A 13,849-nucleotide genomic window follows, 5' to 3' on the forward strand; every position below is an offset into this window, starting at 1 on the left:
TTCATAACACGATAGAAAAATATCTCTTGATGTAACGATTTCACAATAGATTATGCCTTCTACGATAATTATGCTTAGAGATGTTCAATATCAAATATTATTAATATAACGAAGAATTTTTTTTTCATAACGATAGGGAACTCGGAATTTCTTTTATCTTTAATTACATTATTAATTACAAAAGATTTTCACTGATTGATTTAGAATAAATACCAACAAAAATACGAGAATCTAATTGATTTCTCTTTCGTAATCCATTACTTGTCTGAAATTAAAAAAAAAAAGAATTTCAAGAAGTGATATCATTGTCTATCGTTCTCTCGTTTCCTGTTAGGAAAGTATATTTTCTCGTTGGAATATGACAAAATATCTACGGAGACATCGTGTTTAATAGTTCTGTTGGAATATTTCGTAAACTTAAGTTCTCTATTGTATAATTACGAAAGAAAACGCTTTGTTGTTAATCATACTAGTGACATTAACATCTCCAAGTATAATTACAATCGTATCGTATAATTTATCACGAAATCGTTAGATCAGACATGAATACTTTTCTATCGTGTTACGAAGAGTATTATATTATGGATAAATATTTCGTGCATTTCGTAATTTTCTAGTAAGATACTTACGAAAAGAGAATGTATACAGAATCAATCGTGACAGACGATTCGTTAATTTACCATTGTATGAAAAAAAAGATAAGAGACGACGAATAAATTTGATGTGGCAAATACTACCCAGTAAACACTGATTCGTAACATTTATGTGATCATTATGGAACAATGTTCCACTGTTCTCGTAATAGTTACGTCATTTTCCAGTTACAATTTGGTCAAAATGTCAGCACATTCTGGGCAACAAAATCGGAAAAAGAGAGAGGGAACATATACATAATGGTTTCGTATAAAATAACATTACGTATATGAAGTCACATTTACGTATAAAATAACGTTACTTTTACGTATAAGCTGACTTTTATAAATTAATGTAAAATGCTCGTATAAAATTACGTACCAGAAAGATTCTTCTTGTAACTATTATGTCGTTTTTACTTTATTTTTCTTAAAAAGGATTTCTTACCAAAGCTAAAATTTAGCCATAACAGCTAAGATGTGTTTTTAAGACGTAATAAAAAATACATATGCCCCGAAAGCTCACTATGATAACATAGATTGATCCGGTTTCTGTCACCGTTGGTGGTCTGTTTATGTAGCCTTTGGAGTGTAAATTGCATTAGGAGAAAGATGCCGCGTGCGTCGTCTAGCGGCAATCCGCGAACTACATACTTTTTAAATTTATATAATATAGAATAAGTTCTAATCGGCTGATATGTAAATAGATTTTACCTGGTTCAAGTAGAATGTTATTGATTTTAATAGATTGCGTATATACTAACTACAAAACTATTTTACTAAATGCAGTATGTAAACTAAAAAGATATAATAATTACAAGAGGCTATAATCAAAATTTCCGCATAATTGTAAATTATTTATTATTTAACAAATTATTATTTTTATTTTTATTTAATAAAATTATATTTCTTCTTATGCTTAGTAAATAATTAATAAGTAATAATAGTAACAGTGGGAAGTCCAGAATGGATTACAGTGATTCACGTGGCACGGAAGGTGTTAAAGATATATGATGTCGTAATAACATTATCACATTTATGCTACATTAACAAAACTTTTATGTTAAGCTCATTGAAGTCATCAAAATTACATAATTGTTACGTATTAAACATGATGTCACAATAACATTATCACATTTATGCTGCATTTACAAAATTTTTATATTACGCTCATTGACGTCATCAAAATTACGTAATTGTTATGTATTAAACATGATGTCACAATAACATTATTACATTTATGCTGCATTTACGAAATTTTTATGTTACGTTCATTGACGTTATCAAAATTACGTAATTGTTATGTATTAAACATGATGGCGCAATAACATTATAATAGTAACATCACATTTACGAAACATTAACATTTGGCTTATTGACGTCAACAAAATTATGTAAATGTTACGTAACTATGCAACGAAAAAGTGACAACACAGACATACGTAACAGTTATAGTCTCGTTACGTCAATGACATACTTGTCACATTATTAGTTCGTTGTGCTGGTCTGTAACATTTATGTGCAATATGTTTTATAAATGTTCCGTAAATGCTCACAGCGTGTTCATTGGGTATAATATACTGACAAGAAGAAACTATCAATCGCAAATTCACGGTCGTCCTTTGTCAATGTAGAATTTGTAAGTACTAGAACACAACATTGCGCGCGCTTCGCGCGCGCTACTTAGCATTTTTATATTGAACATTGCACTTTTTTTTCTTCTGTAATATTACTCTCACACACTTTATCATATTTAATGCTTTTCTCTATCTCACGCTCCTTCTCCCCCTCTCTAAATTATTAATTATATTATTAATGATATTAATTATATTATTTTCATATTGTTCAATATTACTCTTACACTTTACTTTCTTATTTAATCCTCTTTTTTATCTCTCACGCTCTCCCACTCTCTCCACTCCCCCCCTCTCTCTCTCTCTAAACACAAATTAGTAATTATATTATATTTTCATGTTTCTTAATATCACTCTTACATACTTTATCTCCATACTTAATCCCCTTTAAATAAATTAAAAATTATAATATATTATATGTAATGTTACCTGTTAATTTTCAATCAATTTTCAAAACTTTCACTTTCTGGCTTTCTTGTTTAATCTCTCTCAATAACAATTTCCTTTTATCTAATCTCTTTCCTTTTCTAATCTCTTTCGACAAAACTCACTGTCTCTCTCTGACCATTTCAACAACTTCTAATAATAAGCATTCAACAACTTTAAGATTAAATTTTTTTAATCTTATGCCTTAATAATACATTATTAAAATTAAATTTTTTAATAAATTAAAATTTATTATTAATATTACATGTATTGTTACCTGATAATTTTCAATCAAATTTCAACACTTTCACTTTCTAGATTTCTTTTTAAACTCTCTGGATCTCAATTCTTTCTCTCTAATCTCATTCCTTTTCTTCTATTAAAATACACAAAATGTCAAAATAATTAAAACGCAAATGATACTTAATGAAAATAATAATTAATAAAAAATAATTATTAAGAATGATAATTAATAAGAAATGAGAATTAAGAGTTTAAGATTCCTTTTTTTCAAAATATTTAAAACGCAAATGTTACCTTCCCGAAATCTCTCTTTCTCTCTCTCTCTCTTTCCTTCTCTCTCTCTCTCTCTCTCTCTCTCTCTCTCTCTATTTCCTTCTACCTATCACTTAATTCTTGTAATTTTTTTAAACTTTTTTTTTTTATAGATATTTATGTATATATACACTGGCGCAAAATAAAACGAGCCAAAAATTTTGACCGAATTTTAGGCAATCTTCAAAGTGATGCAACTTTGCGAAAAATCATCTAAATTACATGTACTTTTTTTTAAATTAAAGGGCAAAGACTCTACTTTGAGAATCTCTAGGCGAAAGTTTGATTTGTTAAGTGCGAATACAATGCTCTGTGTATTGTAAAAATTCGATATTTTCTGCAATTGTCAGCCTATTGCAGAAATTAGTATTTACAATGCTCTGTGTATTGTAAAAACTCGATAGTTTCTGCAATTGTCAGCCTATTGCAGAAACTTAGTTTTTACAATGCTCTGTGTATTGTAAAAACTCGATAGTTTCTGCAATTGTCAGCCTATTGCAGAAACTTAGTTTTTACAATGCTCTGTGTATTGTAAAAACTCGATAGTTTCTGCAATTGTCAGCCTATTGCAGAAACTTAGTTTTTACAATGCTCTGTGTATTGTAAAAACTCGATAGTTTCTGCAATTGTCAGCCTATTGCAGAAATTAATTTTTACAATGCTCTGTGTATTGTAAAAATTCGATATTTTCTGCAATTGTCAGCCTAATGCAGAAATTATTTTTTACAATGCTCTGTGTATTGTAAAAATTTGATATTTTAAAGATAAACATAAATATATATACATGCATATGGATATGTACATTTATATATATATACAGGGTGTTTGGTAAAAATTTATGCAATTTTTATAAACAGGTAGAGCGCATTAAATTGAACAGAAAAGTTCTTTAACATTTTGCGTTTTTCGCAATAGTTAATAGTTGTTGATTACACAGGCACACAAAAAAGTGGTTGGTTCGGCGGACCAAATTAATTAATCCTTATGTATTTTGACTCGCTGAATTCAAATCCAAGATCAGAATTGCTGAATTGGCCTATTTTTTTTTTAATTTCAATAGGAAACACCATTTTTTTGTGTACCTGTGTAATCAATAACTCCCCAGACAACACGCGTGTCAGAATGAAAACTTTAAGAGAACTTTTTTAAGAAAACATTTAGATATCTTGGAAATGATGTCAAAATGGTAACATTTACCAGAGACGTCTACTAAGAGAGGTCTTTAAGATATCTCATTGAAGAGTCTTACTTAAGTTTCTTGAAAATGTTATCCTTATGACATCAGTTAAATGATATCAGCTTGATATCTCATAAAAGATATCACAATGCTGTCCGATTTTTGAGCCGTCCATGCGCGTCGTAGTTGACTCAGAAATCAGACAACACTAAGAGGTCTTTGAGATATCTGATTGAAGAGTCTCATTTAAGTTTCTTGAAAATGTTATCCTTATAACATTAGCTAAGTGATATCAGCTTGATGTCTCATAAAAGATATCACAATACTGTCCGATTTTTGAGCCGTCCATGCGCGTTGTAGTTGACTTATAAATTAGATAACGTTATAATATCTTGAATGAGAAATCCATTTGATATTATTTAAAAATTATTATAAAGATAATGTTTTCAAAAATAATGGTTTGCCTACAATTACTGTGCACAAAAAATGCACAAAATCTAAATTTATCATGTACTAAACAAAAACAGAATAATAAAAACCATCTAATTAACCATTTGAACGAATAATTCAAATTATTAATGCTAAAAATAGATCACAATTTCCATTAATTAAATTATTAAGGCTATGGAAAAAGATAAATTTAACAATATGAAATTAATAAGTAAATAAATTAATGCTATTTATTTCTAATGTTTTGCAAAATTTAATTGCTTTTATAAAAAATAATATAATTGCGTCAGTTTATAACATATTGATATTATATGTGTAAGACAATAACAAGTACCCATATCGATAAGTCAAATTGGCGTAGCAGATAGAGTACAAGGTTCGTCATCCTAAGGTTCCGGGTTCAAACCTACCAGCGGCAAATAAGAATAAAATAAAATAATTTAATTTAAATTTAATTAATCAATAAAAATTTGTCCTAAATTTAGTATGTTACTGTTGATAAAAATAATTTTTAAAAAATAAATTTTTATTTTATTTTTTTATCTTTAGTTGCAGTTTAAAAATATCCGATTTAAGAAATCTTTTAGATATCCGATTTAAGAAATTTTTTAGATATCCGATTTAAGAAAATTTTTAGATATCCGATTTAAGAAATCTTTTAGATATCAGTTTTATGATATCTTTCTGTTCTCAAAAAACGGCGCATTGGTTAACATTCTGACATCATTATGTTATCTTTTAGAAGTCTCTTTATGTTATCATTTTCAGAAACAAGATATCTTTTAGAGATCTTTTTGACAACATATTGTTCACTGGGTCGTTAACTGTTGCGAAAATGGAAAAACGGTAAAGGACTTTTCTGTTCAGTTTAATGCGCTCTACCTGTTTATAAAGATTGCATAAATCTTTACCACACATCCTGTATATAGATATTTATAAAAAATAAAAAACATTTAAATAAATAATATTTATTTTCTAATAAAATCTATTCTTATATAATATTATAAAAAGGTACATAATATTAATAATCATTAAGTTGAGTCAAGTATAAAAAATCCATATATCGTTCGGTTGTAATTAACGTTGACTCCAAACGGATAGATATATCGATTTTTTTATAGCTGTCTCAAAATCCGATGGAATGTACTCCATGATTTTTTGTTTCTATGTTCTTTTGTTTTCTATTTTACCATGTCTTCTATAAATAATAATATATTGGACTTTATTTTTATTTTTTAAATTGATTTTAATACCTAAAATATCCAGATTATTTAAAATGTTTTTTTCATTAGTAATATGTAATGTATCCTTCTCATAAAAAAATGTAACTCCTCCTGCACAACCATCACCTAATCTATAATTATTATATATCTTTCTTGTCTTTCTTTTTCTCCCTCCGTTTTTATAAGAAAATGTCTTAATCTTTACTAATTTAAAAGAATTATGCTTTCTTGAATCTTCTCTCTCTTTTCCTATTCTTCTTTCTTTTCTTTATCTCTTTCCCTTTCTTTAATCTATCCTTTATTTTTTGCAATTTTGAATAAAAAAGTGTAAGTGTAATTTTATAAATAACTACATAATATTATATAAAAACATATTTTATTAAAAATTATTATTTACTTAATTATTTAACTTTTTGTGAATAAATACATACACACATATATGTGTGTGTATTATATAAAAACATGTTTTTATATAATATTATGTACAATAATTATTTATAAATTTACATAATTTTACACACATACACACACAAGCGCGTGCGCATGCACACATAAAAAAATACACACACAGAAAAAAAAATATAACCAATAACATTTGTAATTGCGGGCTGCCAACTACATAAAATACTTAATACAATATTTACCGTTAACGCAAGTACAATACTGCAATAACATATGGTATTGCATTGAGTAGGCAGTTTTCAATTACATATCTTATTAGATACATTACATTTTTTGCAGTGTATATATAATTTTAGATCCGTATCAGCTATATTAATTGATTTTGAAACAGCTATAAAAAAATCAATATATCTACCAGTTTGGCGTCAATATTAACTACAAACCGAATAATATATTGATTTTCTACACCTGACTCATTAATATTATGTATCTTTTTTATTTCTGTTCTCTGTTTATACCTTTTTAATGTTTCTTTTCTTACTCTCTGCTCCTTCTATTTCTTTCTTTCTTTTTTTAATATAATGCTTATTTTCTTTAACCTTAAATAAAAAACATTTAAATATATTAATAATAAAAACGCAACTAAATCAAATTAAAAATTCTAATTTTGACAAAACAAACTTTATGTTGTAAAAGGAAAGAAGAAAAGCAAAAAACATTCAAAGAAAAAAATTATTTTCAAAAATTATACATATATATATATAAATATTATTGTTTTCAGAAATAAAATACTTAATGTGTTATAAAAAATTAAACTTTTTCTTACTTCTCCTCCCCCTTCTCACTCTCTCTCTCTCTTTCTCTTCCTCTCGTATATTTTTTATTTGGCTCTTTTTTCTTTTTCCCTGATTTTTTGTAATTATTTCAATCAACTATCAAAAGTGACAGTTTGACAGCTGAAAATGACACGAAGTAGTTTGACAGCTGGAAATGACACGAAGTGAAGAAAGTCACAACGCACTTAACAACGAGATAGCGAGACAGCCAATCAGCATCTCGGAAAAGCGGCAACAATAAATTCGATTCGATTTAACATCTCCTTTTTTAGATACTAGAACAACACAGACGCGCGCTACGCGCGCGCTATTTAGTTTTTTACTTTTTAAAAATAACAATTGCAATAATAATTATATAAATAAATAATTATATACAAAAAGAAAGGAAAAAAAAATAGAGAAAGAGAGAGAGAGAGAAAGCATACTTACATACATTAATTTATTATCTAATTATCTTTCTTCTTTAAAAATATTATACACATAAAAAAAGGAAAAAAGAAATACAATATACTGAATATACACAACATACATAAATCTTCTTTAAAGTAATATGATATTGACACTGAAATGTAACAAAATGTTGTCAGCTCTGATTCTTTTTCTTCTTGTTTTTTTTCTTTAATTAGCATTAGAGATTGACTACATAATTTGAAAAACAAAATTACAATTGTTAATAAATTATTAAATACTTTGACATTACATGTATCTTTCTATATAAAATAAGATCAACATTTTTTGGAACTTTATATACATTAATTAATTAACTATTATTGCTAGTTATAAAATAATATTGTGACATATGCATGCACACGTACGCGTACACATATAGAAATTAATAAATTAAAAAAATAACCAAATAAAAAAATAATCAATAGAGAAAACTAACTTTCGAAAATCTTTCGTTTGAGTAAAATACTCCACAGTGTACACACGCACGGATGCACGCACTTCTCTCCCCCCCCCCTCTCTCTCTTTTTCTCTCTCTCACCGTCTCTCCCGGTCTCTCCCCATCTCTCTCCGTCTCTCCCGGTCTCTCCCCGTCTCTCCCGTCCTCTCCCGTCTCTCCGGGTCTCTCCCGGTCTCTCCCCGTCTCTCCCGGTCTCTATCCGTCTCTCCCGGTCTCTCCCCGTCTCTCCCGGTCTCTCTCCGTCTCTCCCGGTCTCTCCCCGTCTCTCCCGGTCTCTCCCGTCTCTCCCGGTCTCTCCCCGTCTCTCCCGGTCTCTCCCCGTCTCTCCCGGTTTCTCCCCGTCTCTCCCGGTCTCTCCCGATCTCTCCCCGTCTCTTCCGGTCTCTCTCCGTCTCTGCCCGTCTCTCCCCGTCTCTCCCGGTCTCTCCCCGTCTCTCCCCGTCTCTTCCGGTATAAATAACCATTTATACAAATTTGACAGCTGTCAAAATTCAATCGCAATGATTAACTCTCGCAACACGAAGTAAGCGCAACGAGAGAACCAATTGGCATCGCGGAAAAGCGACAACAATACTTCGAGAGATGCGAGTATCGATGCCATGCCCTTTTTTAGAAAGGATAGGAGGATGATAAAACGCAAAATATTACGAGAAACAAAACTATACCTGTGGATGTTTCGAGGAAACAAAGTTAGAATTGTATGATACTGTAAATAAGATATTTAAGAAAAAGAAAGAATCTTTCGTGAATGTACGAAAAACTTTTATTAATTTACTTATTCACAATTACGATAGAAATTAGATTATTTGTAGATTCCATAAGTATCTATCGCTTTCGCTCTTTCGATTTTCTTAATCACAGCAGTTTATTACGGTTTTAATTTGTCATATTTTTGCTAACTCCTAATTTGTCAAGTAATCGCGAATGTGCATATAGCTGCCATCGCCACGAGTGTTGGCGCGGTGCGGTGAGACGCGAGGGCGGCGAAGCACAGGCAGCGGCACCGCTTCTCCTTCTTCCCCCCACCGCCGGCAGCCAATGCTCGACACAGTGGGCCGCGCTACAGCTCGAGCGTCTCGGCTCTTCACACGCGCTCTCATTCGTACAATTTGAAAAATTTATATCTCGATTATTGATAGACCTAATCCAAGACAATATTGGACATTTATGTTCATCTCGATCCCGTCTATCTTTCCATTACGGGATGGCTTCCGATTACATTACACCCTGTATAAGTCGCGATGTATATATCCGTAACTCCTCGGACAGCTTCGTCATTTGTGATCCGATCTTAACGCCACTGGTGTCAAAATTTAGCAAATTTTTCGGAGAATGCTATCATGGGCTCGAATTTAAAAAAAAAACAGGTTGTTTCAAGAATGATGGGCAAAAATATACGTTTTTATGACTAAAGTTTGTATTCCAGCGAACTCCTCCGTTATTTGTAATCCCATCCTCTTGCAACTGGTCTCAAAATTTAGCATTTTTTCCGGGGATGGTTACTATGGACTCGAATTTTTCAAAAAAAGAGTGTTTCAAAAATAATAGGCCAAAATATACGTAAAAATAACTGAAGTCTGTTTGTCCGCAAACTACTCCGTCATTTGAGGGTCGATCCTCTTGCAATTGGTCACAAAATTTAGTATTTTTTCTGAGGATGGTTTGCAAATGGTCTTATTTTATTCCGAAATAATCGAGGATGGTTGCCCTGGGTTTGGATTTTCCATATACAGAGTGTTTCATAAATGACTGTAACTTTAAGTAATGTAGGTCCTTAAACGAAACAACCTGTATATGGATCCATTACATCCGGATTTTTATTATAGAGGGGGTTACATAACATGATCTTCATTATAAAAAGTTTGGTAAAAACATGTATAGGACAAGTTCACGCTTGAGTACGGCATGATGTACTGATGTAAACGGCACTACTAATGATTTTATATTATATGATAAGTACGCATGTTTGTTAGTTTGTATTTCCGCGAAATACTCACACGGGCGTGTATTTTTGATCAAAAAATGTAAAATTTGAATACCAAAAGCAAATGGATGGACATAGAAATAATTAAGCTTACATTTCAGTGTTATATAAGTACCGCGGACAAACAGACGCGGTACTTATATATGTGTGTGCATGAAGTAAGAGATTTGAGCCCGAAGTATTGATTTGAGCTCGATTTGAGCGCGAAGCGCGGGCGAAAAAGTTAGTATATATATATATAAGTCACGATGTCTGTAAGTCCGTATGTCCGCGAACTGCTTCGTCATTTGTGATCCGATCTTAATGCCACTAGTGTCAAAATTTAGCAAATTTTTCGGAGATTGCTACCATGGGCTTGAATTAAAAAAAAAACAGGTTGTTTCAAAAATGATGGGCAAAAATATACGTTTTTATGACTAAAGTTTGTATTCCCGCGAACTCCTCCGTCATTTGTGGTCCGATCCTCTTGCAACTAATCTCAAAATTTAGCATTTTTTCCATTGTTTAAAAAATGATAAACCAAAATATACGTATAAATGACTGAAGTCTGTATGCCCGCGAACTACTTCGTTATTTGTGGTCCGATCCTTTTGCAACTGGTGTCAAAATTTAGCATTTTTTCCGGGGATAGCTACTATGGGCTCGAATTTTTCAAAAACAGAGTGTTTAAAAAATGATCGGCCAAAATATACGTATGAATAATTGAAGTCTGTATGCCCGCGAACTACTCCGTCATTTGTGGTCCGATTCTAATGCAAAAGATCTTATTTTATTCCAAATTTTACGAGGATTGCAATATTTATATCAAAGATTATGGTAATTTTACTTTTTTATTAGAAAAATTGTACAATTTGCTGTTCTACTATAAATCTCAAAAATGCAATTAATTGACTATGTATAGTACATTTATGCGTCGCGTACATCTATGCGAATGATTATTACAACAATAGCAGATTTGCTGAGCTAGTTTGACGGCGTTGGTAATAATTTCGATACTTGGGAAAAGCAGTTGAGATTTTTACGTACTACCTATCGCTTAGATTCTAACATACTCATAACAACACCTTAACATACTCATCTTCTAAGCCTTAGAAGATGAGTATGTTAAGGTGTTAGTTGGAATGCGACTCAAGAAGAAGGCATTAGAATGGTTTCATTCAAGGCCGATATATTTAGATTTGCCGCTTGAAGAGATCTTGGACAAGTTACAAACGATGTTTCAACTCCGCGAAAGTAGAGTCGTATAAATTTCTTTTGTATAAATATTACGCGAGCAGCAAAACCACCCCGGCAGAAGAAAAGTATACAAACTACAAGTTAGAAGTCCTTGAGATAGTGAGAGCGTTTAGACGATTTTGTGTGTATCTGTTAGGCATTAAAATTGTATCCGACTGTCAGTCGTTCGCTTTGACAATGGCAAAGAGGGACTTATGCGTACGAGTGGTCCGGTGGGCACTGCTGTTGGAGGAATTCTAATACGTTGTGGAGCATCGGCCCGATAAGAGCATGACGCATGTCGACGCCTTGAATCGAAATCAACTACCATCTTGTTTAGTGATGAGCGAATGCATGGATATGGATGGATTGACAACGCGCTTGAGGAAGGGAAGATGCTCGTTTGGCTAAGATTTTTGAGGCGACTGAGCGAGGGGAGATGAAAGATCATATAATCCGCGGAGGAATTTTGTATAAAAAAATGGATGACAATATATGGATGATTATTCCCAAAACCATGTAAACGCAAGTAATTAGGAAGGTACACGAACAAAGCCGGTGTCAACAAGACAGATATGTTAGCGAGAGCTGATTACTATTGGATCCCAAATTTACGCTCGAAGCTTGAAAATGCTGTGGTGATTTGTATTGCCTGTATTCTGGCGAAGAGGAAGCAAGGAAAGCAAGAATGCTTTCTAAATCCTATCAAAAAGGGAATTATGCCAATGAATACATTTCATGTCAATCATCTGGGTTCTTTACCATCTAATAAGAAGAGTTACAATTACATTCTTGTAATCGTTGACGTATTTTCTAAATTTACGTGATTATATGCAATCAAATCAACAAGCGCAGCTGAAGTAATTAATCGTTTAAAGAGACAATCATCTATTTCTGGCAATGACGGACGATATCGGATAGAGGCTCGGCTTTCACATCGCAAAAATTCGAGGAATATTGTCGGACGGAGAACGTGCAGTATATTTTAACAACTACTGGAATGCCACGGTCTAACGGTCAAGTTAAGCGCGTTAATCGTACATTGATGCCATTACTAAATTAGCAGCCCCGAAACATAACAAATGGTATAAGTATTTTGACATTGCATAATTATATCTAAATACAACGCCACATCAAAGTATTAAAACAGCACCATTTCATGTATTATTTGCAGTTAATCTGCGTATTCGTGACGATTCTAATATTAGGGAATTGTTAGAAAGCGAACTTATTACTTTATTTGACGACAGTCAAGAGGAGCTTCGACGACAAGCTAGAGAAGGTATTATAATAATTCAAAAGGAAAATAAAGCTAATTTTGATAAAAAGAGGAAAGCGCTCCTTCGTTATCGGGAAGATCTTGTGGCCATTAAGCGCACGCAACAGATATCTGGTCTTAAGTTAGCATCTAAATACCTCGGACCATATGAAATTGTGAGAGTCCCGCGCAATAATTGTTACAATGTGCGCAAGATCGGCGAACATGAGAGTCCTCTTCAAACATTATCGGCAGCAGACTATATGAAGCCGTGGATCAGCAGTGAGAACAACCAAATATTCAATCAGAACGGCCGAATGTGGGACCAAATTTTACGATGGCACTGACAGTTGGATTGTGATAGAGAAGATCGGCTGTTTGTGAGAAGCGAGAGAAAAAAATCAGAACACATTGCGCCGTCGAGAGAATAACATAGTTTTGTTTGCGTTCTTCGCGCTAATATCTGTTTGAACTTTGCAATGGCTCCGCCAAAACCACAATATTGTACTTTATTTTTATACAATAAAATCGAATAAATTATAAAATACCACAATACACGGTCTGTCCCAAAAGTCCCCGAACTGATCACATAAAAGTGCAACCAGTGGCGCCATTTTCATGAAATTTCTAATAGCAATAGTTCTAATCTTCATTTACACGTGTACGAAGCTTCATTTGACTCGGTTGAATGGTTTTGACGTAGTGATCATTTGCGTACGTCGTGTTTTTGCGCGCAGTTGCAAAATGGATTTACAAAGAACAACAAATCGTAATAAAATTTTTTGTTAATTGCGGTTCTAACGCAACAGAAACGTAACAAAAAATTAACGAGAAAAAAAAATTAACAAAAAATTTATTACGATTCGTTGTTCTCTAATTGTTTGTAAATCCATTTTGCAATAGCGCACAAAAACACGACGTACGCAAACGATCACTACATCAAAACCATTCAACCGAGTCAAATGAAGCTTCGTACACGTGTAAATGAAGGTTAGAACTATGGCTATCAGAAATTTCATGAAAGTTGCGCCACTAGTTGCATTTTTATGCGATCAGTTCGGGGACTTTGGGACAGACCGTGTACTTACGTATTGTTGTGAGCGCTTGCTCGTTTCGGGAATCCTTTTCCGTAAGTAATTGGAATTTGTCC

This window comes from Monomorium pharaonis, chromosome 4, assembly GCF_013373865.1.
Source record: "Monomorium pharaonis isolate MP-MQ-018 chromosome 4, ASM1337386v2, whole genome shotgun sequence".
Lineage (NCBI taxonomy): Eukaryota > Metazoa > Arthropoda > Insecta > Hymenoptera > Formicidae > Monomorium > Monomorium pharaonis.